The sequence below is a fragment of the Rana temporaria genome, chromosome 13, assembly GCF_905171775.1.
Source record: "Rana temporaria chromosome 13, aRanTem1.1, whole genome shotgun sequence".
NCBI classification, from domain to species: Eukaryota; Metazoa; Chordata; class Amphibia; order Anura; family Ranidae; genus Rana; species Rana temporaria.
In genome coordinates, this window is record NC_053501.1 from 86,720,561 (window position 1) to 86,744,810 (window position 24,250).

Consider the following 24,250-nt stretch of genomic DNA (forward strand, 5'->3'; position numbering starts at 1 on the left):
GAGGCACTAAAAGACAAGGCATGCAGAGCCTACTATGCCATCAGGAGACGGCTGTACCACCTAAAACCACCCATGAGAGTCTGGCTCAGAATATTTGATAGCGTCATCGCCCCAATCCTTCTTTATGGCAGTGAAGTTTGGGGTCCTGTCACCTACCCAGACCAATCCAAATGGGACCCCAGCCCAACAGAAATATTCCATCTGGAATTTTGCAAGCACCTCCTCCAAGTCCATCGGAGCACCTCCAACAGTGCTTGCCGGTCCGAGTTGGGCAGATTTCCCTTACTTCTTGCAGTACAGAAGAGGGCGCTATCATACTGGGACCACCTACAAAACAGCAGTCCCAACTCCTACCACCATCAAGCCTTACTGGACAGTAAGAACCAGTCCAAGCCGTGTGGCCTGCAACAACTTATCAACACCTTGTTTCCCCAAAACTCTCAGCAATGCGGCCTGTCAAAATCTCAAATAAAAATCATAATTTATAACTCCAAAGAAAAACATGTTGGAGAATGGAGACACGAAATAAAAAACTCCAAAAAACTAAAAACTTACCAGTCACTGCAGAGAGAATACAAACTGGCCCCGTACCTGGAGGTGCTACAAGACCACAAAGAGAGACAGACAATGAGCCTGTACAGACTGAGCGCCCACAGCCTGGAAATGGAATTAGGACGGCACAGACAGACCTACAAGCCCAGGGAGAGAAGACTGTGCCAGCAATGTGACCAGGGGGTCCCTGAGGATGAGGAACACTTCCTGTTACATTGCCCTAAGTACTCATCAGTGAGGGACACTCACTTCCAGAGACTCTCCGCTCTCATCCCGGACTTCAATTCTACAGAAGAGAATAGGAAATTCCAAATTCTACTGGGAGAAGAGGAGCCAATGGCGAAGATAGCTGCCCAATATGTGACAGCGTGTCACAGACTGAGAGGGACATGAAAAACTGAGGACTTTCACAGACTTATGTCCTTTCCCCTATATATTATCCCCCTTCCCCTTTTCCTTGCTTTGGCAATGCTAACTTGTATTTGGTCCTGCCAATAAAGCTTATTTGAATTGAATTGAATTGAATTGAGAGAGAGAGAGGGTGGGAGAGAGAGAGAGAGAGGGTGAGAGAGAGAGAGAGAGAGAGAGAGAGAGAGGGTGGGAGAGAGAGAGAGAGAGAGGGTGGGAGAGAGAGAGAGAGGGTGGGAGAGAGAGAGAGAGAGAGAGAGGGTGGGAGAGAGAGAGAGAGAGAGGATGGGAGAGAGAGAGAGAGGGTGGGAGAGAGAGAGAGAGAGGGTGGGAGGGAGAGAGAGAGGGTGGAAGAGAGAGAGAGGGTGGAAGAGAGAGAGAGGGTGGAAGAGAGAGAGAGGGTGGAAGACAGAGAGGGTGGAAGAGAGAGAGAGAGAGGGTGGGGGAGAGAGGGTGGGGGAGAGAGAGCGAGAGAGGGTGGGGGAGAGAGGGTGAGAGAGAGAGGGTGGGAGAAAGAGAGAGGGGGTGGGAGAGAGAGGGTGGGAGAGAGAGAGAGAGAAGGTGGGAGAGAGAGAGAGGGTGGGAGAGAGAGAGAGGGGGGTGGGAGAGAGAGAGAGAGAGAGAGGGGGTGGGAGAGAGAGTGTGGGAGAGAGAGAGGGTGGGAGAGAGAGAGAGAGAGAGAGAGAGAGAGGGTGGGAGAGAGAGAGAGAGGGTGGGAGAGAGAGAGAGCGAGAGAGAGAGGGTGGGGGGGAGAGAGAGAGGGGGGGAGAGAGAGAGGGTGGGAGAGAGAGAGAGGGTGGGAGAGAGAGAGAGAGAGTGGGAGAGAGAGGGTGGGAGAGAGAGAGAGGGTGGATGAGAGAGAGAGGGGGGCGGATGAGAGAGAAGGGGGGGGGCGGATGAGAGAGCGGGTGGATGAGAGAGAGGGGGGGTGGATGAGAGAGAGAGAGGGTGGAAGAGAGAGAGGGGGTGGAAGAGAGAGAGAGGGTGGAAGAGAGAGAGAGGGTGGAAGAGAGAGAGGGTGGAAGAGAGAGAGAGAGAGAGGGTGGGGGAGAGAGGGTGGGGGAGAGAGAGCGAGAGAGGGTGGGGGAGAGAGGGTGAGAGAGAGAGGGTGGGAGAGAGAGAGAGGGGGTGGGAGAGAGAGGGTGGGAGAGAGAGAGAGGGTGGGAGAGAGAGAGAGAGAGAGAGAGGGTGGGAGAGAGAGAGAGGGGGTGGGAGAGAGAGAGAGAGAGAGAGGGGGTGGGAGAGAGAGTGTGGGAGAGAGAGAGGGTGGGAGAGAGGGAGAGAGAGAGAGAGAGAGAGAGGGTGGGAGAGAGAGAGGGTGGGAGAGAGAGAGAGAGAGGGTGGGAGGGAGAGAGAGAGGGTGGGAGAGAGAGAGGGTGGGAGAGAGAGAGAGGGTGGGAGAGAGAGAGGGTGGGAGAGAGAGAGAGAGTGGGAGAGAGAGAGGGTGGGAGAGAGAGAGAGGGTGGATGAGTGAGAGAGGGGGGGCGGATGAGAGAGAAGGGGGGGGCGGATGAGAGAGCGGGTGGATGAGAGAGAGGGGGGGTGGATGAGAGAGAGAGAGAGGGTGGAAGAGAGAGAGGGTGTGGAAGAGAGAGAGAGAGGGTGGAAGAGAGAGAGGGTGGAAGAGAGAGAGAGGGTGGAAGAGAGAGAGGGTGGAAGAGAGAGAGAGAGAGAGGGTGGGGGAGAGAGGGTGAGAGAGAGCGAGAGAGGGTGGGGGAGAGAGGGTGAGAGAGAGAGGGTGGGAGAGAGAGAGGGGGTGGGAGAGAGAGGGTGGGAGAGAGAGAGAGAGAGGGTGGGAGAGAGAGAGAGAGAGAGAGGGTGGGAGAGAGAGAGAGGGTGGGAGAGAGAGAGAGAGGGGGTGGGAGAGAGAGTGTGGGAGAGAGAGAGAGGGTGGGAGAGAGAGAGAGGGTGGGAGAGAGAGAGAGGGTGGGAGAGAGAGAGAGAGAGAGGGTGGGAGAGAGAGAGAGGGTGGGAGAGAGAGAGAGAGAGTGTGGGAGAGAGAGAGAGAGAGAGAGAGAGAGAGAGTGGGAGAGAGAGAGAGAGAGAGGGTGTGAGAGAGAGAGAGAGAGGGTGGGAGAGAGAGAGAGAGAGAGAGAGAGGGTGGGAGAGAGAGAGAGAGAGAGAGAGGGTGGGAGAGAGAGAGAGAGAGAGAGAGAGGGTGGGAGAGAGAGAGAGGGTGGGAGAGAGAGAGAGAGAGAGAGAGAGAGAGGGGGTGGGAGAGAGAGAGAGAGTGGGAGAGAGAGAGAGAGGGTGGGAGAGAGAGAGAGGGTGGGAGAGAGAGAGGGTGGGAGAGAGAGAGAGGGTGGGAGAGAGAGAGAGAGTGGGAGAGAGAGAGAGAGAGAGAGAGAGAGAGAGAGAGAGAGGTGGATGAGAGAGGGGGATAGGAGAGAGAGGGGGGGTGGAAGAGAGAGTGAAATTGACCCCCTAAGCTGGCCTGCAGTCCTTCCTGTACACCCTGTCCCAGCCCCTGTCTGTGGGTAGGTGTGTGTGTGATGCACCTACCTCCGGACCATCCTTGTCCTCTGTCCTCGGTCAGCCTGTTTCTTCTTGCTGACAGGCACAGCTGGAGCAGACGTTGGCAGAAGGTGTGCAGTGCAGGCTCTGGGACTGGGAGGATGTCACTGCTGCTCAGGTCAGGTCTTCTCTCACTCCCGCGCTGTTCCTTCCAGCCAGCCTCCTGCTGCTCACCGGGGCCCCCACTCTCTGTTGTTGTTCTCAGATGTCATGCTGCTGCTCTCCCTCTCAGATGCTGTGAAACTGTTAAGGGGCGGCCTCGGATCTCAGCTGTGTCTCCCAGGAGACAGAGCTGTAGCGCGGAGGTCGCAGGAGGAAGAGGAAATCCTCCCGCGCTTTCAGCTCTGAACACGGGGGGCGTGCACTGCAGCCGTGATGTCACTGGTTGCTACACGCCAAGCGGCTCTAGCAACCAGTGGACAGAAGGTGGAGGTGGTTCTGTGTGCCGGAGCAAGCGCTACCGCGGCTCAGACTCCACTGTGACTGAAAAAATCCACATTACATGACTGTACCCAGCGTTTCATTGTCCCGCAATGAAGACACCCGGCAACTAGGGCCCCCCACAGCGGCAGGGCCCAGTCGCAACGGCGACTGCAGCGACCCTGAAAGTTCCGCCACTGATACAAGGACTCCCAAAAAAAAAAAGGCTACAGCACCTGGTATTCCCAGATGTTCTCCCATCCAGGTATTAACCAGGCCCGACCCTGCTTAGCCTCCGAGATCAGACGAGATTGGGCACTTTCAGGGTGATGTGGCCATAGGCAAGTACCATAGCTGTCCTTAACTCTCTTGAAGATAGCTTGGGAGAAGACTAGAAAAATAGATACAAGGACTCCCAAAAAAAAAAAAAGCCTACAGCACCTGGTATTCCCAGGCGTTCTCCCATCCAGGTACTAACCAGGCCTGACCCGACCCTGCTAGCCTCTGAGATCAGCCGAGATCCGGTGCTTGCAGGGTGATGTGTCCGTAGGCAAGTACCATGGCTGGCCTTAACTCTCTTGAAGATAGCTTGGGAGAAGACTAGAAAAATAGATACAAGGACTCCCAAAAAAAAAAAAAAAGCCTACAGCACCTGGTATTCCCAGGCTTTCTCCCATCCAGGTACTAACCAGGCCCGACCCTGCTTAGCCTCCAAGATCAGTCGAGATCGGGCGCTTCCACGTTGATGTGGCCAAAGGCGAATACCATGGCTGGCCTTAACTCTCTTGAAAATAGCTTGGGAGAAGACTAGAAAAAAAGATACAAGGACTCACAAAAAAAAAAATGCCTACAGCACCTGGTATTCCCAGGCGGTCTCCCATCCAGGTACTAACCAGGCACAACCCTGTTTAGCCTCTGTGACGGTATTAGAATGATATCCCCGTCAAAGTCTTCCCATCTTCCCATAAAGAAAATCACCCAATATTCCACGAGGGGGAATATTCCTGGAATCGCCCAGTAAGCCACACATGATTCAATGCTTACTGCTGGAACAAGACAGTTTTAATGGTATAACACACAGTTTATATGTAATTTACAAACTGTTACAATGAAAAATCTCCGCCCCCTCACACAGTGGGGCTCCCATACAGATGATAGGCAGACATTTCGGAGCCGACCATGAAAACACATTTTCTTTAGATAATGACATCAGTGAAGGTAATTACTAGTTGTAACACAATACATCTAGACAGCTTGGCCCCGCATATAGAAGAAATAATTACCACAATGAAGCAATCAGAATAATTAACATGAGCCACTTCTAATCACAGTAAACAGTAAACACAGGGCTCCTTCACACACACAATAGACCATTTACCCTTTGAAATAGGACTGGCTGTGGAAGGGTCATTACCATATCAACAGCCTGTTAGCCGAGGAGTGAGTCACACCTGAAATCCTCTAACACACACACAATATTACTAGCAGGGAGAATTACACTGAAGCATCCTTCACAGCCTCCGAGATAAGAAGAGATTGGGCGCTTTCAGGGAGATGTGGCCGTAGGTGAGTACCATGGCTGGCCTTAAATCTCTTGAAGATAGCTTGGGAGCAGAGTAGAAAAATAGATACAAGGACTCCCAAAAAAAAAAAGCCTACAGCACCTGGTGTTCGCAGGCGGTCTCCCATCCAGGTACTAACCAGGCCCGACCCTGCTTAGCCTCTGAGATCAGACGAGATTGGGCACTTTCAGGGTGATGTGGCCGTAGGCGATTACCATAGCTGGCCTTAACTCTCATAAAGATAGCTTGGGAGAAGACTAAAAAAATAGATACAAGGACTCCCAGAAAAAAAAAAAGCCTACAGCACCTGGTGTTCCCAGGCGGTCTCCCATCCAGGTACTAACCAGGCCCGACCCGACCCTGCTAGAGTCCGAGATCACCCGAGATCGGGTGCTTTCAGGGTGATGTGGCCGTAGGCAAGTACCATAGCTGGCCTTAACTCTCTTGAAGATAGCTTGGGAGAAGACAAGAAAAATAGATACAAGGATTCCCAAAAAAAAAAAAAACCTAGAGCACCTGGTATTCCCAGGTGGCTTCCCATCCAGGTACTAACCAGGCCCGACCCTGCTTAGCCTCCAAGATCAGCCAAGATCGGGCACTTTCACGTTGATGTGGCCATAGGCGAGTACCATGGCTGGCCTTAAATCTCTTGAAGATAGCTTGGGAGAAGACTAGAAAATAGATACATGGACTCCCAAAAACAAAGAAATGCCTACAGCACCTGGTGTTCCCCGGAGATCTCCCATCCAGGTACTAACCAGGCCCGATCCGACCCTGCTAGCCTTCGAGATCAGCCGAGATTGGGTGCTTGCAGGGTGATGTGGCCGTAGGTGAGTACCATGGCTGGCCTTAACACTCTTGAAGATAGCTTGGGAGAAGACTAGAAAAATAGATACAAGGACTCCCAAAAAAAAAAAGCCTACAGCACCTGGTATTCCCAGACGTTCTCCCATCCAGGTATTAACCAGGCCCGACCCTGCTTAGCCTCCGAGATCAGACGAGATTGGGCACATTCAGGGTGATGTGGCCATAGGCGAGTACCATAGCTGGCCTTAACTCTCTTGAAGATAGCTTGGGAGAAGACAAGAAAAATAGATACAAGGACTCCCAAAAAAAATAAAAATCCTACAGCACCTGGTATTCTCAGGCGTTCTCCCATCCATGTACTAACCAGGCCCGACCCTGATTAGCTTCGGAGATCAGACGAGATTTGGCCCTTTCAGGGTGATGTGGCCGTAGGCGAGTACCATTGCTAGCCTTAACTCTCTTGAAGATAGCTTGGGAGAAGACAAGAAAAAAAGATACAAGGACTCCCAAAAAAAATAAAAATCCTAGAGCACCTGGTGTTCGCAGGCGGTCTCCCATCCAGGTACCCGCTAGCCTCTGAGATCAGCCGAGATCGGGTGCTTGCAGAGTGATGTGGCCGTAGGCAAGTACCATGGCTGGCCTTAACTCTCTGGAAGATAGCTTGGGAGAAGACAAGAAAAATAGATACAAAGATTCCCAAAAGAAACAAAAAACCTTGAGCACCTGGTATTCCCAGGTGGCCTCCCATCCAGGTACTAACCAGGCCCCACCCTGCTTAGCCTCCAAGATCAGCCGAGATCGGGCACTTTCACGTTGATGTGGCCATAGGCAAGTACCATGGCTGGCCTTAACTCTCTTGAAGATAGCTTGGGAGAAGACTAGAAAAATAGATACAAGGATTCACAAAAAAAAAAAATGCCTACAGCAGCTGGTATTCCCAGGCGGTCTCCCATCCATGTACTAACCAGGCACGACCCTGCTTAGCCTCCGAGATAAGAAGAGATTGGGTGCTTTCAGGGTGATGTGGCCGTAGGCGAGTACCATGGCTGGCCTTAAATCTCTTGAAGATAGCTTGGGAGAAGACTAGAAAATTGATACAAGGACTCCCAAAAAAAAAGAAATGCCTACAGCACCTGGTATTCCCAGGCGTTCTCCCATCCAGGTACTAACCAGGCCCGACCCTACTTAGCCTCTGAGATCAGATGTGATTTGGTACTTTCAGGGTGATGTGGCAGTGGGTAAGTACCATAGCTAGCCTTAACTCTCTTGAAGATAGCTTGGGAGAAGACAAGAAAAATAGATACAAGGATTCCAAAAAAAAAAGCCTAGAGCACCTAGGATTCCCAGGTGGCCTCCCATCCAGGCCCGAACCTGCTTAGCCTCCAAGATCAGTCGAGATGAGGCACTTCCACGTTGATGTGGCCATAGATGAGTACAATGGCTGGCCTTAACTCTCTTGAAGATAGCTTGGGAGAAGACAAGAAAAATAGATACAATGACTCACAAAAAAAAAAAAAGTCTAGAGCACCTGGTATTCCCAGGCAGTCTCCCATCCAGGTACTAACCAGGCCCGACCCTGTGTAGCCTCTGAGATCAGATGAGATCAAACGCTTTCAGGGTGATGTGGCCTTAGGCGAGTACCATGGCTGGCCTTAACTCTCTTGAAGATAGCTTGGGAGAAGACTAGAAAAATAGATACAAGGACTCACAAAAAAAAAATGCCTACAGCAGCTGGTATTCCCAGGCGGTCTCCCATCCAGGCCCGACCCTGCTTAGCCTCCGAGATAAGAAGAGATTGGGTGCTTTCAGGGTGATGTGGCCGTAGGCGAGTACCATATCTGGCCTTAAATCTCTTGAAGATAGCTTGGGAGAAGACTAGAAAATAGATACAAGGACTCCCAAAAAAAAAAGAAATGCCTACAGCACCTGGTGTTCCCAGGAGATCTCCCATCCAGGTACTAACCAGGCCCGACCCTGCTTAGCTTCTGAGAACAGTCGAGATCGGGTGCTTGCAGGGTGATGTGGCCGTAGGCAAGTGCTGTGGCTGGCCTTAACTCTCTTGAAGATAGCTTGGGAGAAGACTAGAAATATAGATACAAGGACTCCCAAAAAAAAACAAAAAACCCTACATCACCTGGTATTCCCAGGAGTTCTCCCATCCAGGCCCGACCCTGCTTAGCTTCCGAGATCAGATGTGATTTGGCGCTTTCAAGGTGATGTGGCCATAGGCAAGTACCATGGCTGGCCTTAACTCTCTTGAAGATAGCTTTGGAGAAGACTAGAAAAATAGATACAATGACTCCCAGAAAAAAAAAAAAGCCTACAGCACCTGGTGTTCGCAGGCGGTCTCCCATCCAGGTACTAACCAGGCCTGACCCGACCCTGCTAGCCTCTGAGATCAGCCGAGATCGGGTGCTTGCAGGGTGATGTGGCCGTAGGCAAGTACCATGGCTGGCCTTAACTCTCTTGAAGATAGCTTGGGAGAAGACTAGAAAAATAGATACAAGGACTCCCAAAAAAAAAAAGCCTACACCACCTGGTATTCCCAGGCGTTCTCCCATCCAGGTACTAACCAGGCCCAACCCTACTTAGCCTCTGAGATCAGATGTGATTTGGCACTTTCAGGGTGATGTGGCCGTGGGTAAGTACCATAGCTAGCCTTAACTCTCTTGAAGATAGCTTGGGAGAAGACAAGAAAAATAGATACAAGGATTCCAAAAAAAAAAGCCTAGAGCACCTAGTATTCCCAGGTGGCCTCCCATCCAGGCCCGAACCTGCTTAGCCTCCAAGATCAGTCGAGATGAGGCACTTCCACGTTGATGTGGCCATAGATGAGTACAATGGCTGGACTTAACTCTCTTGAAGATAGCTTGGGAGAAGACAAGAAAAATAGATACAATGACTCACAAAAAAAAAAAAAAAAAGTCTAGAGCACCTGGTATTCCCAGGCAGTCTCCCATCCAGGTACTAACCAGGCCCGACCCTGTGTAGCCTCTGAGATCAGATGAGATCGAGCGCTTTCAGGGTGATGTGGCCGTAGGCGAGTACCATGGCTGGCCTTAACTCTCTTGAAGATAGCTTGGGAGAAGACAAGAAAAATAGATACAAGGACTCCCAAAAAAAAAAATCCTACAGCACCTGGTATTCTCAGGCGGTCTCGCATCCAGGTACTAACTAGGCCCGACTCTGCTTAGCCTCCGAAATCAGACGAGATTGGGTGCTTTCAGGGTGAAGTGGCCGTAGGCAAGTACCATAGCTGGCCTTAACTCTCTTGAAGATAGCTTGGGAGAAGACTAGAAAAATAGATACAATGACTCACAAAAAAAAAATGCCTACAGCAGCTGGTATTCCCAGGCGGTCTCCCATCCAGGCCCGACCCTGCTTAGCCTCCGAGATAAGAAGAGATTGGGTGCTTTCAGGGTGATGTGGCCGTAGGCGAGTACCATGGCTGGCCTTAAATCTCTTGAAGATAGCTTGGGAGAAGACTAGAAAATAGATACAAGGACTCCCAAAAAAAAAGAAATGCCTACAGCACCTGGTGTTCCCAGGAGATCTCCCATCCAGGTACTAACCAGGCCCGACCCTGCTTAGCTTCCGAGAACAGTCGAGATCGGGTGCTTGCAGGGTGATGTGGCCGTAGGCAAGTGCCGTGGCCGGCCTTAACTCTCTTGAAGATAGCTTGGGAGAAGACTAGAAATATAGATACAAGGACTCCCAAAAAAAAATAAAAACCCTACATCACCTGGTATTCCCAGGCATTCTCCCATCCAGGCCCGACCCTGCTTAGCTTCCGAGATCAGATGTGATTTGGCGCTTTCAAGGTGATGTGGCCATAGGCAAGTACCATGGCTGGCCTTAACTCTCTTGAAGATAGCTTTGGAGAAGACTAGAAAAATAGATACAATGACTCACAGAAAAAAAAAAAAGCCTACAGCACCTGGTGTTCGCAGGCGGTCTCCCATCCAGGTACTAACCAGGCCCGACCCGACCCTGCTAGCCTCTGAGATCAGCCGAGATCGGGTGCTTGCAGAGTGATGTGGCCGTAGGCAAGAACCATGGCTGGCCTTAACTCTCTGGAAGATAGCTTGGGAGAAGACAAGAAAAATAGATACAAGGATTCCCAAAAAAAACAAAAAACCTTGAGCACCTGGTATTCCCAGGTGGCCTCCCATCCAGGTACTAACCAGGCCCGACCCTGCTTAGCCTCCAAGATCAGCCGAGATCAGGCACTTTAACGTTGATGTGGCCATAGGCAAGTACCATGGCTGGCCTTAACTCTCTTGAAGATAGCTTGGGAGAAGACTAGAAAAATAGATACAAGGACTCACAAAAAAAAAAATGCCTACAGCAGCTGGTATTCCCAGGCGGTCTCCCATCCAGGTACTAACCAGGCACGACCCTGCTTATCCTCCGGGATAAGAAGAGATTGGGTGCTTTCAGGGTGATGTGGCCGTAGGCGAGTACCATGGCTGGCCTTAAATCTCTTGAAGATAGCTTGGGAGAAGACTAGAAAATGGATACAAGGACTCCCAAAAAAAAAGAAATGCCTACAGCACCTGGTGTTCCCAGGAGATCTCCCATCCAGGTACTAACCAGGCCCGACCCTGCTTAGCTTCCGAGAACAGTCGAGATCGGGTGCTTGCAGAGTGATGTGGCCGTAGGCAAGAACCATGGCTGGCCTTAACTCTCTGGAAGATAGCTTGGGAGAAGACAAGAAAAATAGATACAAGGATTCCCAAAAAAAAACAAAAAACCTTGAGCACCTGGTATTCCCAGGTGGCCTCCCATCCAGGTACTAACCAGGCCCGACCCTGCTTAGCCTCCAAGATCAGCCGAGATCAGGCACTTTCACGTTGATGTGGCCATAGGCAAGTACCATGGCTGGCCTTAACTCTCTTGAAGATAGCTTGGGAGAAGACTCGAAAAATAGATACAAGGACTCACAAAAAAAAAATGCCTACAGCAGCTGGTATTCCCAGGCGGTCTCCCATCCAGGTACTAACCAGGCACGACCCTGCTTAGCCTCCGAGATAAGAAGAGATTGGGTGCTTTCAGGGTGATGTGGCCGTAGGCGAGTACCATGGCTGGCCTTAAATCTCTTGAAGATAGCTTGGGAGAAGACTAGAAAATGGATACAAGGACTCCCAAAAAAAAAGAAATGCCTACAGCACCTGGTGTTCCCAGGAGATCTCCCATCCAGGTACTAACCAGGCCCGACCCTGCTTAGCTTCCGAGAACAGTCGAGATCGGGTGCTTGCAGGGTGATGTGGCCGTAGGCAAGTGCCGTGGCTGGCCTTAACTCTCTTGAAGATAGCTTGGGAGAAGACTAGAAATATAGATACAAGGACTCCCAAAAAAAAAAAAAAACCCTACAGCACCTGGTATTCCCAGGCGTTCTCCCATCCAGGCCCGACCCTGCTTAGCGTCCGAGATCAGATGTGATTTGGCGCTTTCAGGGTGATGTGGCCATAGGCAAGTACCATGGCTGGCCTTAACTCTCTTGAAGATAGCTTGGGAGAAGACTAGAAAAATAGATACAATGACTCCCAGAAAAAAAAAAAGCCTACAGCACCTGGTGTTCGCAGGCGGTCTCCCATCCAGGTACTAACCAGGCCTGACCCGACCCTGCTAGCCTCTGAGATCAGCCGAGATCGGGTGCTTGCAGGGTGATGTGGCCGTAGGCAAGTACCATGGCTGGCCTTAACTCTCTTGAAGATAGCTTGGGAGAAGACTAGAAAAATAGATACAAGGACTCCCAAAAAAAAAAAAGCCTACAGCACCTGGTATTCCCAGGCGTTCTCCCATCCAGGTACTAACCAGGCCCGACCCTACTTAGCCTCTGAGATCAGATGTGATTTGGCACTTTCAGGGTGATGTGGCCGTGGGTAAGTACCATAGCTAGCCTTAACTCTCTTGAAGATAGCTTGGGAGAAGACAAGAAAAATAGATACAAGGATTCCAAAAAAAAAAGCCTAGAGCACCTAGTATTCCCAGGTGGCCTCCCATCCAGGCCCGAACCTGCTTAGCCTCCAAGATCAGTCGAGATGAGGCACTTCCACGTTGATGTGGCCATAGATGAGTACAATGGCTGGCCTTAACTCTCTTGAAGATAGCTTGGGAGAAGACAAGAAAAATAGATACAATGACTCACAAAAAAAAAAAAAGTCTAGAGCCCCTGGTATTCCCAGGCAGTCTCCCATCCAGGTACTAACCAGGCCCGACCCTGTGTAGCCTCTGAGATCAGATGAGATCGAGCGCTTTCAGGGTGATGTGGCCGTAGGCGAGTACCATGGCTGGCCTTAACTCTCTTGAAGATAGCTTGGGAGAAGACAAGAAAAATAGATACAAGGACTCCCAAAAAAAAAAATCCTACAGCACCTGGTATTCTCAGGCGGTCTCGCATCCAGGTACTAACCAGGCCCGACTCTGCTTAGCCTCCGAAATCAGACGAGATTGGGTGCTTTCAGGGTGAAGTGGCCGTAGGCAAGTACCATAGCTGGCCTTAACTCTCTTGAAGATAGCTTGGGAGAAGACTAGAAAAATAGATACAATGACTCCCAGAAAAAAAAAAAAGCCTACAGCACCTGGTGTTCGCAGGCGGTCTCCCATCCAGGTACTAACCAGGCCCGACCCGACCCCGCTAGCCTCTGAGATCAGCCGAGATCGGGGGCTTGCAGAGTGATGTGGCCGTTGGCAAGTACCATGGCTGGCCTTAACTCTCTGGAAGATAGCTTGGGAGAAGACAAGAAAAATAGATACAAGGATTCCCAAAAAAAACAAAAAACCTTGAGCACCTGGTATTCCCAGGTGGCCTCCCATCCAGGTACTAACCAGGCCCGACCCTGCTTAGCCTCCAAGATCAGCCGAGATCGGGCACTTTCACGTTGATGTGGCCGTAGGCGAGTACCATGGCTGGCCTTAAATCTCTTGAAGATAGCTTGGGAGAAGACTAGAAAATAGATACAAGGACTCCCAAAAAAAAAGAAATGCCTACAGCACCTGGTGTTCCCAGGAGATCTCCCATCCAGGTACTAACCAGGCCCGACCCTGCTTAGCTTCCAAGATCAGCCGAGATCGGGCACTTTTACGTTGATGTGGCCATAGGCAAGTACCATGGCTGGCCTTAACTCTCTTGAAGATAGCTTGGGAGAAGACTAGAAAAATAGATACAAGGACTCACAAAAAAAAAAAAAGTCTAGAGCACCTGGTATTCCCAGGCAGTCTCCCATCCAGGTACTAACCAGGCCCGACCCTGTGTAGCCTCTGAGATCAGATGAGATCGAGCGCTTTCAGGGTGATGTGGCCGTAGGCGAGTACCATGGCTGGCCTTAACTCTCTTGAAGATAGCTTGGGAGAAGACAAGAAAAATAGATACAAGGACTCCCAAAAAAAAAAAATCCTACAGCACCTGGTATTCTCAGGCGGTCTCGCATCCAGGTACTAACCAGGCCCGACTCTGCTTAGCCTCCGAAATCAGACGATATTGGGTGCTTTCAGGGTGAAGTGGCCGTAGGCAAGTACCATAGCTGGCCTTAACTCTCTTGAAGATAGCTTGGGAGAAGACTAGAAAAATAGATACAATGACTCCCAGAAAAAAAAAAAGCCTACAGCACCTGGTGTTCGCAGGTGGTCTTCCATCCAGGTACTAACCAGGCCCGACCCGACCCCGCTAGCCTCTGAGATCAGCCGAGATCGGGTGCTTGCAGAGTGATGTGGCCGTAGGCAAGTACCATGGCTGGCCTTAACTCTCTGGAAGATAGCTTGGGAAAAGACAAGAAAAATAGATACAAGGATTCCCAAAAAAAACAAAAAACCTTGAGCACCTGGTATTCCCAGGTGGCCTCCCATCCAGGTACTAACCAGGCCCGACCCTGCTTAGCCTCCAAGATCAGCCGAGATCGGGCACTTTCACGTTGATGTGGCCATAGGCAAGTACCATGGCTGGCCTTAACTCTCTTGAAGATAGCTTGGGAGAAGACTAGAAAAATAGATACAAGGACTCACAAAAAAAAATACCTACAGCAGCTGGTATTCCCAGGCGGTCTCCCATCCAGGTACTAACCAGGCACGACCCTGCTTAGCCTCCGAGATAAGAAGAGATTGGGTGCTTTCAGGGTGATGTGGCCGTAGGCGAGTACCATGGCTGGCCTTAAATCTCTTGAAGATAGCTTGGGAGAAGACTAGAAAATAGATACAAGGACTCCCAAAAAAAAAGAAATGCCTACAGCACCTGGTGTTACCAGGAGATCTCCCATCCAGGTACTAACCAGGCCCGACCCTGCTTAGCTTCCGAGAACAGTCGAGATCGGGTGCTTGCAGGGTGATGTGGCCGTAGGCAAGTGCCGTGGCTGGCCTTAACTCTCTTGAAGATAGCTTGGGAGAAAACTAGAAATATAGATACAAGGACTCCCAAAAAAAAAAAAAACCCTACAGCACCTGGTATTCCCAGGCGTTCTCCCATCCAGGCCCGACCCTGCTTAGCTTCCGAGATCAGATGTGATTTGGCGCTTTCAGGGTGATGTGGCCATAGGCAAGTACCATGGCTGGCCTTAACTCTCTTGAAGATAGCTTGGGAGAAGACTAGAAAAATAGATACAATGACTCCCAGAAAAAAAAAAAAGCCTACAGCACCTGGTGTTCACAGGCGGTCTCCCATCCAGGTACTAACCAGGCCTGACCCGACCCTGCTAGGCTCTGAGATCAGCCGAGATCGGGTGCTTGCAGGGTGATGTGGCCGTAGGCAAGTACCATGGCTGGCCTTAACTCTCTTGAAGATAGCTTGGGAGAAGACTAGAAAAATAGATACAAGGACTCCCCAAAAAAAAAAAGCCTACAGCACCTGGTATTCCCAGGCGTTCTCCCATCCAGGTACTAACCAGGCCCGACCCTACTTAGCCTCTGAGATCAGATGTGATTTGGCACTTTCAGGGTGATGTGGCCGTGGGTAAGTACCATAGCTAGCCTTAACTCTCTTGAAGATAGCTTGGGAGAAGACAAGAAAAATAGATACAAGGATTCCCAAAAAAAACAAAAAACCTTGAGCACCTGGTATTCCCAGGTGGCCTCCCATCCAGGTACTAACCAGGCCCGACCCTGCTTAGCCTCCAAGATCAGCCGAGATCGGGCACTTTCACGTTGATGTGGCCATAGGCAAGTACCATGGCTGGCCTTAACTCTCTTGAAGATAGCTTGGGAGAAGACTAGAAAAATAGATACAAGGACTCCCAAAAAAAAAAATGCCTACAGCAGCTGGTATTCCCAGGCGGTCTCCCATCGAGGTACTAACCAGGCCCGACCCTGTTTAGCCTCCGAGATCAGACGAGATTGAGCGCTTTCAGGGTGATGTGGCCGTAGGCGCGTACTATAGCTGGCCTTAACTTATTTGAAGATAGCTTGGGAGAAGACTAGAAAAATAGATACAAGGACTCCCAAAAAAAAAAAAAAGCCTACAGCAACTGGTATTCCCAGGCGTTCTCCCATCCAGGTACTAACCAGGCACGACCCTGCTTAGACTCCAAGATAAGAAGAGATTGGGCGCTTTCAGGGTGATGTGGCCGTAGGCGAGTACCATGGCTGGCATTAAATCTCTTGAAGATAGCTTGGGAGAAGACTAGAAAATAGATACATGGACTCCCAAAAAAATATATGCCTACAGCATCTGGTGTTCCCAGGAGATCTCCCATCCAGGTACTAACCAGGCCCGATCCGACCCAGCTAGCCTCTGAGATCAGCCGAGATTGGGTGCTTGCAGGGTTATGTGGCCGTAGGTGAGTACCATGGCTGGCCTTAACTCTCTTGAAGATAGCTTGGGAGAAGACTAGAAAAATAGATCCAAGGGCCCATATTCTCGTAGATCGGTGCATATTTAGTGAGGCGGGGCGGATCTCCGATGCGTACCGCCGGCTTAACTTGGCGAGAGCCGAACCATATTCCCGAACCACCTGCTTCCTACGCCTCGCTCGCGTAACTTAAATGTGTTGGCGTAAGTAGGCGCAAGTGACGGTAGGAGGGATGTGGGCGTGAAGCATTATAATGATCCGTGACCCCATGCAAATGATGTCCAGACCGAACGGCGCATGCGCCGGACGTGCCCCGCCCTCTGCTCATGCGCACAATGACAATAGGCGTAAATCCATGCTGAGTTGGGCCGGCCCAGTGTATAAAAGCTTCAAGCATCCGTCCAGCTAGTGCAAAGTGACTCCCTTGGATTTCCTTATTGGAGTTTACACTTTGCTGCTGCTATGCCAGGGCCAAGGAAAGACCGCCGAAAAAGAAACTACAGCCCTGCTGAGAGGGAAGTTATTGTTGCAGCAATGGAGTGCTTTGATGCCAGGCTCCATGGTGCTGAGAGTGGCAACACTAGCAAAGTAAAAAAGGACGAAATTTTATGAAAAGTGATGGCACAGGTCAATGCCCTTGGCCATGAGGTGAGGACCCCCCAGGACATCATTAAAAAAATGAATGACCTGCGGGGGGTGGTCAGAAATAAAATGGCCACCATTGCCAAACATGCCAGGGGCACTGGAGGTGGGCCACCCTGTCCGATCCGGCTGTGTGGGTCCACCAACATGTGAATTTTTTGTGTCATCCACAGATGTGCAGGAGGGAGCTGGGCCGTCTTCTGCTGGCAGTGTCCGTCCAACACCGTCCCCCCAGCAGCCTGCTTCTGTGGCTGACCCCCTGGGAAGCCTACAGGCTTTGTTGGAGGGGAGTAGGCAGTCCTCCGCACAGGAGGTGGTTGAGGAGGATATTGCCCATGAGGAGGTGGTGGGCAATGAAGAAGAGGTGGTCCAGAGTGAGCAGGATGTCATTTTATTTCTTGAGGACTCACATGAGGTGCCCAGACCATCACACCACCACCGTATCTCCAGCCCCTCAGGGTCTTCCATCACCCTCTCCAGCCCCTCCCATCCCATGCCCCTCACCACCAGCCCCTCACGGCCCTCCCCCTATTCAAGGGCGCCAGGCATTCCTGTCCCCAGGAAGGCCACCCATAAGACCAGGGGTGTGGCAGGAGTCCTGCAGGAAAAGCTGGCCAGGCAGCAGGACCAGCAGAGCCGCCATATGGGGGACATTTTGGAGGAGTTGAGGCGGCTCAATAATAGCCTGTCCTCCTCTGGAGCAGTGCCCGATGCTCTGCAGGATGTGGCAGGAAACTTGGCAGCCACCATTACAAGCCTGGGTGAGCTGCAAACCACCACAGCCGAACTTGTGGGTGAGGTCAGGGGCCTGCGGATGGCTGTGCAGGCCCAGACTGCATGCCAGGAGGCCCTGCTCACACGTAAAGCAGTGGCTCTAGAGGGCAGACAGCCAGCCAGGGAGGCACCTGGGGATGCTCCTCCACCTGGTGCCCCACCCCCCCAAATGAGGCTCCCCCCAGGCAATTGAGGGCCAGGAACCTGGGCACCAGGCGCAGTCCGCGCCGGGGCCTGTGATTTTTTATGTCTTCTTTATGCTCTAAGTAAGAGCTTTTTTATTTTATTTTATTTATGCTCTAAGTAAAAGCTTTTTTATTTTATTTATGCTTTAAGTAAGAGCTTTTTTATTTTATTTTATTTATGCTCTAAGTAAGAGCTTTTTTTTGGTGTGCTGCACAAAGTAGTGCATAGCACAGTGTGAATGCTGTGTGAATGTGGGGGGGGGGGGGGTGACACTCCTGCCAGTAAGGGGTGTCACCCTCGGTCGCTGTGGATAAGTTCTCCCCAGGTCAGTGTGAAAGGTGTATGAATGGACAGCAACATCATTGGAGCCTTGACGCGGTGTTGCTGCTCCTTATTACCGTGCGGTGTACTTCGGTCTAATCCAATGGGATGTGCATGTGGGGTGTGTGTGCTAGGGACCACAGTGGTGTGCATGCGTGCATTCTCATTGTTCAATGTTTTATGTGTATTTTTAACGTTCAAAAATTAGTTCCACTAGCCATCTCCTGATTGCTGATCCTTCAGAAGACGGGGTACCCTCGGTTAGGGGGGTAATGTCTGGTTGGGGGGTCAGGTCATCACGTAGCTCAATCTCTAGGCCCTTTCTCACTGCAAAGTTGTGCAGCACGCAACATGCAGCGATGATCTGGCACACAAAGTTTGGGGAATACAGCAGGGTACCCCCAGTCTTATCCAGGCATCGGAAACGGGACTTCAGGATGCCAAATGTGCGCTCAACCACTCCACGGGTACGTGCATGTGCTTTATTGTAGTTTTCCTCTCCTGGGGTTTGTGGGTTCCGGAATGGGGTCATCATGTGAGGTCCCAGGGCATATGCAGAGTCACCTGAAAGGGAAAAGACAGGAGGATGTTAGTCATGCATGTGCCCCTCGTGATGTCTGCATCATGGGGGGGGGGGGCAGTCATACCTGGCACCCATGTCACTCACCAACCAGCCAGCTGTCCCCATACACGTTCTCTTCAAATTGTCTTGGGATGTCGCTTTGACGGTAGATGAAGCTGTCATGGCTGGATCCTGGGTGTTTGGCACGGACGTGCCATATGAGGCCTTGGGCATCCACGATCACCTGGACATTGATGGAATGCCAGTGCTTCCTATTCACATAAATGTGCTGTGTCTCATGGGGGGCCTGTATTGCCACATGGGTGCAATCAATGGCCCGATGGTGCGTGGGAATCCATCGATTTCGCAGAACTCACGCATTACCTTCAGCCGCTGGACCTCCTGGGTGGGTCTGATGATGTGGTGGGACATGCGTCTTAGGATTGCGGGGACAACCTGGTGCACACATCTGCTCATGCTGGTTTGTGATATCCCAACCACGTCTCCACTTGTTCTTTGAAAAGAACCAGTGGCCAGGAAATACAATGTTGCCAGGACCTTCACCAGAGGCTGCACTGCATGTGAGCGTTGTGTTGGGCTGGTAATGTCATCCTGCAGGGCTCTGGTAATTTCCAGGATGGCATGAGGGGTGAATCTGAAACGGCGATACACCTCCACATCAGCCATGCCAAAGAGGCTAATGCGCTGTGGGTATACCCTCTCACGTGCCCTCCTACGTGCCCTCCTCCTTCTATGTGCCTCGGCCTCTTCCTCTGCCTCTGCACACACTAGTAGTGCTAAGACCTCGCCTGCCCCTGGCATGTTGGCATACGAATGTGTTGTCCTAAGTGTGGTTGCTCAGCTCGTCCGGGATGGTGCTGCTGTATTTGCTTTCAAGCTGACTTACTCAGGTCTGGAGCAAAGTTAACCGAGCTTTATGAGGAGTAACTTTCAGCCGGCCATTCGTCTTACGCGCACAGCGCGTAGCCTACGCCGATCGCGCGTAGGTTCGGGAATCTGCTTATGTACATCATTTGCATATTTGAATACTAATTCTATGGCCGCGTAGGATGCCTTCAGCGGAAATATGCGCCTACGCCGCGTACACTTAAACGAGTTAGGACGGACGAGAGCAGCCTTGTTTCTGGCGGATCTGGTTCTGTGACTGCGGCGCATAGATAGTACGGCGCATTTTTACACTTACGCCGCGCATCTCTATATACGCCGGCGGAACTTGTTTGAGAATATGGGCCAAGGACTCCCAAAAAAAAAAAAAAAGCCTAAAGCACCTGGTATTCCCAGGCGGTCTCGCATCCAGATACTAACCAGGCCCGACCCTGCTTAGCCTCCGAGATCAGACGAGATCTGGCGCTTTCAGGGTGATGTGGAATTAGGCAAGTGCCAAGGCTGGCCTTAATTCTTTTGAAGATAGCTTGGGAGAAGACTAGAAAAATAGATACAAGGACTCCCAAAAAAAAAAGCCTACAGCACCTGGTATTCCCAGGCGGTCTCCCATCCAGGTACTAACCAGGCCTGACCCTGCTTAACCTCCGAGATCAGGTGTTTTCAGGGTGATGTGGCCGTAGGCGAGTACCATTGCTAGCCTTAACTCTCTTGAAGATAGCTTGGGAGAAGACAAGAAAAATAGATACAAGGACTCCCAAAAAAAATTAAAATCCTACAGCACCTGGTATTCTCAGGCGTTCTCCCATCCATGTACTAACCAGGCCCGACCCTGATTAGCTTCGGAGATCAGACGAGATTTGGCCCTTTCAGGGTGATGTGGCCGTAGGCGAGTACCATAGCTGGCCTTAACTCTCTTGAAGATAGTGTTATGTATCACGTACCTGGTAGCCAGAGCCCGATGGTAGGAGAAGGCCTCTCTTACAGCTCCGGCTCGTGAGCTGCCGGATTGGGAACAGCAGACTCAGGAGCCTGGCGGGGTAGGAGTGCCGGCGTGCTGGGTAGGTGAAGCAGGTGCTGACTTCCTCTGGACGGGTAGGCTGGAAGATGATTGGATCAATGATAGCAGACGGAAGCAGAGTCAGGTAAGCCGGGTCACAACAGATGGTTCAGGTAATCAGATGCAGCAGGCAGAAGAGTAATCAGGGTACAAGCAGGAAGGTCTGGCAATGGTAGGTCAATCAGAAGAGGTGGTCAATGGAAGCCGAGGTCAGGATCGGAGAGGTACGGATGGTCAAACAAGCCGGGTCACAAGTTCAATCAGAAGTTCAAATCAGGTAAGCAGGTTCTCAGGTTCAAGTTCAATCAGGGACTGCAGATCAGACAGCAACTTGCAGGAAGCAAGGACTGAGCTTTTAAAGGCGTTTTGGCGCCAAGGAGGGTTCACGTGCACGCGCGCGCTCCCGCTGCGCACGTGCGCGCGCGCGCCGCTGACGCACGCGCGCGTCCCGCTGATGCACGCCGCTGTCTCAGCCCAATGCTGGGCTGACGATTTTGGAAGGTGAGTCCCTGACATTGCCCCCCCCCAAGGGGCAACCTCCGGATGCCCAGTCGGGCCATTTTGTCAGGGTGAGCGAGAAAAAATGCACGTATTAGTCTTTTGGCATGGATATTACCTTCGGGTTCCCAGGAATTGTCTTCTGGTCCATAACCTTTCCACTTGATCAGGAATTGGTTTTGTCCTTGTCTTTTCCTACAATCCAGGATAGTCTCTACCACGAATTCCTCGTTGCCATCGACATGGATCGGTTCGGGAGGTTTGGACCCCCTATTAGGAAAAGGATCCGGAACTGCGGGTTTTAACAAAGAGACATGGAACACAGGATGCACTTTAAGAGAATCAGATAAGGATAGTTCATATGAAACTGTATTGATCTTTCTCTTGACCGGAAAGGGTCCCAAAAATTTTGGTCCCAATTTCTTGGATGGACAGGCTAGTCTTGTTTGTAGAAAGCCATACCTGGTCTCCCGGTCTCAGATCTAGCTCACCTCTCCTTTTCCTGTCAAAGAACCTCTTACTGTCAGCCTGGGCCTTGGTCACCGTCTCCCGTAACAGTTGGTTATTGCGGTTGAGGAACTCCATAGTGCTCTGTACAGCCGGAACTGAGGACTCTGAAAGAAAGTCTGGTAAAAAGGTTAAGTTGAAACCATAGTTGGCAAAAAAGGGAGATTGCCCCGTAGCAGAATGACTGGCGTTATTGTACGCAAATTCTGCTAGGGGTAACAGAGACACCCAATCATCTTGGGAGAACGTTGTAAAACACCTGATGTACTGTTCCAAAGTCTGATTGGTTCTTTCAGTTTGCCCATTGGTCTGAGGATGATAGGCCGAGGATAGAGCAAGTTCAATCTGTAGCGTCTTGCAGAGAGCTTTCCAGAACCGAGAGGTAAATTGAACTCCTCTATCTGACACGATGTTGGAGGGCACCCCATGTAGTCTGACGATTTCTTTAATGAATACACGAGCAGTCTCAATGGCAGAAGGTGTATTCTTTAAAGGAAGAAAATGGGCCATTTTGGTCAAACGGTCCACAATCACAAAAATGACAGAACAACCCTCAGAGCAGGGAAGTTCTACAATAAAATCCATGGCGATCATTTTCCATGGTCGATCGGGCACAGGTAGTGGTTTCAGTAGGCCCCAAGCTTGGTTTCGGGGTGTCTTGTTCCGGTTACAGATAGGGCAAGATCGGATATAGGACTTGCAAAAATCCTCCAAGCCGGGCCACCAGAAGGTGCGGCGTACTAGTTCCAGGGTTTTGCGAACCCCAAAATGTCCTGCCAGTGGGTGATCGTGCAGATGTTTTAAAACTTCGACTCGGGTCTTTTCAGGTACAAAAATTTGGCTTCCTTTCCAAAATAATCCATCTCTGGACTCTAGAGAAATATTGGGAGGTTTTGAAGATTCAGAAGACGCTCCTCTAAGTAATGATATAAGATCGGCATGTAATAGCAGAAAGCTGTTTTCTGGAAGAATGGTGTCAGGGGTAGAGGTGTCCTTTGGGTTGTCAAACATTCGGGACAGAGCGTCTGGCTTGACATTCTTTGATCCAGGACGGTAGGTGATGTGGAAACAGAAACGGGAGAAGAAGAGAGCCCAGCGGGCCTGTCGAGGTTTCAATCGTTTAGCAGTTCTTAAATATTCCAGGTTTTTATGGTCCGTATAAATTAGTACTGGATGTGCAGCACCTTCCAACAGGTATCTCCACTCTTCTAATGCGGCCTTGATGGCCAATAATTCACGATCACCTACGTCGTAATTTCTCTCCGCAGGGGAGAGTTTTCGGGAGAAGAAGCCCACCGGGTGTACTAAGTCCTTGTTCCCAAGTCGTTGAGATATAACGGCCCCTACAGCGACTTCAGAAGCATCCACCTCAAGGAGAAAAGGTAGAACCGGGTTGGGGTGACTGAGGATCGGAGCAGAAGTGAAGAGTCCCTTCAAGGTGTCGAAGGCCTTCTGAGCCTCGGAGTTCCAGTGGAAACGGAAATTTTGTCTGGTGAGTTGTGTAATGGGAGCAACGATGGAAGAAAAACCTTTAATAAAGCGTCTATAGAAATTTGCAAATCCTATAAATCTTTGTACCCCCTTTTTATCTAGAGGTACTGGCCAGTCCAGAATGGCAGACACTTTCTTTGGGTCCATCTCGATTCCCGTCGGGGAGATCACCAGACCCAGGAACTGAATGGTGTGTAACTCAAATTCGCATTTTTCTGCCTTTGCGTATAAGCCATGCAGGCGGAGCCGGTTTAAAACTCTGCAGACATGCTCCCGATGTTTGTCTAACGAGCCAGAGAAAACCAGTATATCATCCAGGTAGACGATGACGAAGATGTCTAAAAAGTCTCTAAACACGTCGTTGACGAAATGCTGAAAGGTAGCAGGAGCGTTGCATAACCCAAAAGGCATGACGAGGTACTCGTAGTGGCCATACCGAGTGCGAAAGGCAGTTTTCCACTCATCACCGTCTCTGATGCGAATTAAATTATAAGCCCCCCTCAGGTCCAGCTTGGTGAAAATGGTGGCGGATCTTAGTTTTTGGAATAATTCAGGTATTAGGGGCAACGGGTATCGGTTTTTAACCGTGATGTTGTTGAGCTCCCGATAGTCGATGCATGGGCGAAGGGTTTGATCCTTCTTGGCAACAAAAAATATTCCAGCACCCGCCGGTGAGGTGGATGGCCGAATGAATCCCTTGTTTAGGTTTTCGTCAATGTAAATTTTCAGAGCATCTTGTTCTTTCTCGGATAATGGAAAGATGCGCCCAAAAGGGATCTCAGCCCCAGGAAGCAGTTCTATCGGGCAGTCATAAGGACGGTGAGGTGGTAGGGAGTCGGCCCCCTTTTTGCTGAACACATCGAGGAACTCGTGATAATGTTCCGGGACGGACTGGAGTAAACTGGGATCGGTGTTCAGGCATAGCAGAGTGGGAGAAAAACTAGGTACTTTAGGTAAACAATATTCTTGACAGTACCGAGAAGGAAATCGCAAAGTTCCAGAGGACCAATCAACCTGAGGGTTATGAATCCGGAGCCAGGGGATGCCAAGAATCACAGGAAAAAGAGGAGAGGAGATCACATCCAAAATTAATAATTCTTTATGATGAGCGAAAGTAGTAGCGGGTAGAGGAAGGGTTTCTTGTGTTACTTGTCCTGATTTAATGTGGGATCCATCAGCTAGAAAAACGGAAAGTTTGAAGTTCTTCCTTCGAAGAGGAATATTGTGTAGGTTGGCAAAGGCGGCATCAATGAAGCAGCTGCAG

The 24,250-nt window shown here is 50.6% G+C and overlaps 4 non-coding genes and 35 pseudogenes across 4 annotated transcripts; all 39 read right to left on the reverse strand.

Annotated features, from left to right (window-relative positions):
* Positions 1–4,118: 4,118 nt before the first annotated feature.
* Positions 4,119–4,237, reverse strand: LOC120921313 (annotated as a pseudogene).
* A 297-nt stretch (positions 4,238–4,534) lies between these two features.
* On the reverse strand, positions 4,535–4,653 carry LOC120921399 (annotated as a pseudogene).
* Positions 4,654–5,546: 893 nt separating this feature from the next.
* Positions 5,547–5,665, reverse strand: LOC120921239 (annotated as a pseudogene).
* Positions 5,666–5,751: 86 nt separating this feature from the next.
* LOC120921377 lies at positions 5,752–5,874 on the reverse strand (annotated as a pseudogene).
* An 86-nt stretch (positions 5,875–5,960) lies between these two features.
* Positions 5,961–6,079, reverse strand: LOC120921415 (annotated as a pseudogene).
* A 293-nt stretch (positions 6,080–6,372) lies between these two features.
* Positions 6,373–6,491, reverse strand: LOC120921273 (annotated as a pseudogene).
* Positions 6,492–6,578: 87 nt separating this feature from the next.
* On the reverse strand, positions 6,579–6,697 carry LOC120921331 (annotated as a pseudogene).
* Positions 6,698–6,974: 277 nt separating this feature from the next.
* On the reverse strand, positions 6,975–7,093 carry LOC120921410 (annotated as a pseudogene).
* An 86-nt stretch (positions 7,094–7,179) lies between these two features.
* LOC120921329 lies at positions 7,180–7,298 on the reverse strand (annotated as a pseudogene).
* An 86-nt stretch (positions 7,299–7,384) lies between these two features.
* LOC120921365 lies at positions 7,385–7,503 on the reverse strand (annotated as a pseudogene).
* A 276-nt stretch (positions 7,504–7,779) lies between these two features.
* Positions 7,780–7,898, reverse strand: LOC120921303 (annotated as a pseudogene).
* Positions 7,899–8,177: 279 nt separating this feature from the next.
* Positions 8,178–8,296, reverse strand: LOC120921491. Its single transcript, XR_005744909.1, has one exon. It is a non-coding gene; the product is annotated as a 5S ribosomal RNA (ribosomal RNA).
* A 284-nt stretch (positions 8,297–8,580) lies between these two features.
* Positions 8,581–8,703, reverse strand: LOC120921428 (annotated as a pseudogene).
* Positions 8,704–8,787: 84 nt separating this feature from the next.
* Positions 8,788–8,906, reverse strand: LOC120921386 (annotated as a pseudogene).
* Positions 8,907–9,186: 280 nt separating this feature from the next.
* LOC120921324 lies at positions 9,187–9,305 on the reverse strand (annotated as a pseudogene).
* Positions 9,306–9,389: 84 nt separating this feature from the next.
* Positions 9,390–9,508, reverse strand: LOC120921384 (annotated as a pseudogene).
* A 278-nt stretch (positions 9,509–9,786) lies between these two features.
* On the reverse strand, positions 9,787–9,905 carry LOC120921446. Its single transcript, XR_005744879.1, has one exon. It is a non-coding gene; the product is annotated as a 5S ribosomal RNA (ribosomal RNA).
* Positions 9,906–10,602: 697 nt separating this feature from the next.
* LOC120921360 lies at positions 10,603–10,721 on the reverse strand (annotated as a pseudogene).
* Positions 10,722–10,807: 86 nt separating this feature from the next.
* Positions 10,808–10,926, reverse strand: LOC120921484. The gene has a single exon (XR_005744902.1). It is a non-coding gene; the product is annotated as a 5S ribosomal RNA (ribosomal RNA).
* A 291-nt stretch (positions 10,927–11,217) lies between these two features.
* LOC120921283 lies at positions 11,218–11,336 on the reverse strand (annotated as a pseudogene).
* An 86-nt stretch (positions 11,337–11,422) lies between these two features.
* Positions 11,423–11,541, reverse strand: LOC120921458. The gene has a single exon (XR_005744881.1). It is a non-coding gene; the product is annotated as a 5S ribosomal RNA (ribosomal RNA).
* Positions 11,542–11,823: 282 nt separating this feature from the next.
* LOC120921429 lies at positions 11,824–11,946 on the reverse strand (annotated as a pseudogene).
* An 85-nt stretch (positions 11,947–12,031) lies between these two features.
* On the reverse strand, positions 12,032–12,150 carry LOC120921347 (annotated as a pseudogene).
* A 276-nt stretch (positions 12,151–12,426) lies between these two features.
* Positions 12,427–12,545, reverse strand: LOC120921352 (annotated as a pseudogene).
* An 84-nt stretch (positions 12,546–12,629) lies between these two features.
* On the reverse strand, positions 12,630–12,748 carry LOC120921346 (annotated as a pseudogene).
* A 297-nt stretch (positions 12,749–13,045) lies between these two features.
* Positions 13,046–13,164, reverse strand: LOC120921406 (annotated as a pseudogene).
* An 86-nt stretch (positions 13,165–13,250) lies between these two features.
* LOC120921314 lies at positions 13,251–13,369 on the reverse strand (annotated as a pseudogene).
* An 86-nt stretch (positions 13,370–13,455) lies between these two features.
* On the reverse strand, positions 13,456–13,574 carry LOC120921325 (annotated as a pseudogene).
* An 85-nt stretch (positions 13,575–13,659) lies between these two features.
* Positions 13,660–13,778, reverse strand: LOC120921405 (annotated as a pseudogene).
* Positions 13,779–14,074: 296 nt separating this feature from the next.
* LOC120921403 lies at positions 14,075–14,193 on the reverse strand (annotated as a pseudogene).
* An 83-nt stretch (positions 14,194–14,276) lies between these two features.
* Positions 14,277–14,395, reverse strand: LOC120921310 (annotated as a pseudogene).
* Positions 14,396–14,481: 86 nt separating this feature from the next.
* Positions 14,482–14,600, reverse strand: LOC120921494 (annotated as a pseudogene).
* A 490-nt stretch (positions 14,601–15,090) lies between these two features.
* Positions 15,091–15,209, reverse strand: LOC120921348 (annotated as a pseudogene).
* An 87-nt stretch (positions 15,210–15,296) lies between these two features.
* Positions 15,297–15,415, reverse strand: LOC120921404 (annotated as a pseudogene).
* An 85-nt stretch (positions 15,416–15,500) lies between these two features.
* On the reverse strand, positions 15,501–15,619 carry LOC120921247 (annotated as a pseudogene).
* Positions 15,620–15,706: 87 nt separating this feature from the next.
* Positions 15,707–15,825, reverse strand: LOC120921372 (annotated as a pseudogene).
* Positions 15,826–19,804: 3,979 nt separating this feature from the next.
* LOC120921316 lies at positions 19,805–19,923 on the reverse strand (annotated as a pseudogene).
* Positions 19,924–20,006: 83 nt separating this feature from the next.
* LOC120921272 lies at positions 20,007–20,115 on the reverse strand (annotated as a pseudogene).
* An 87-nt stretch (positions 20,116–20,202) lies between these two features.
* On the reverse strand, positions 20,203–20,321 carry LOC120921332 (annotated as a pseudogene).
* Positions 20,322–24,250: the final 3,929 nt, after the last annotated feature.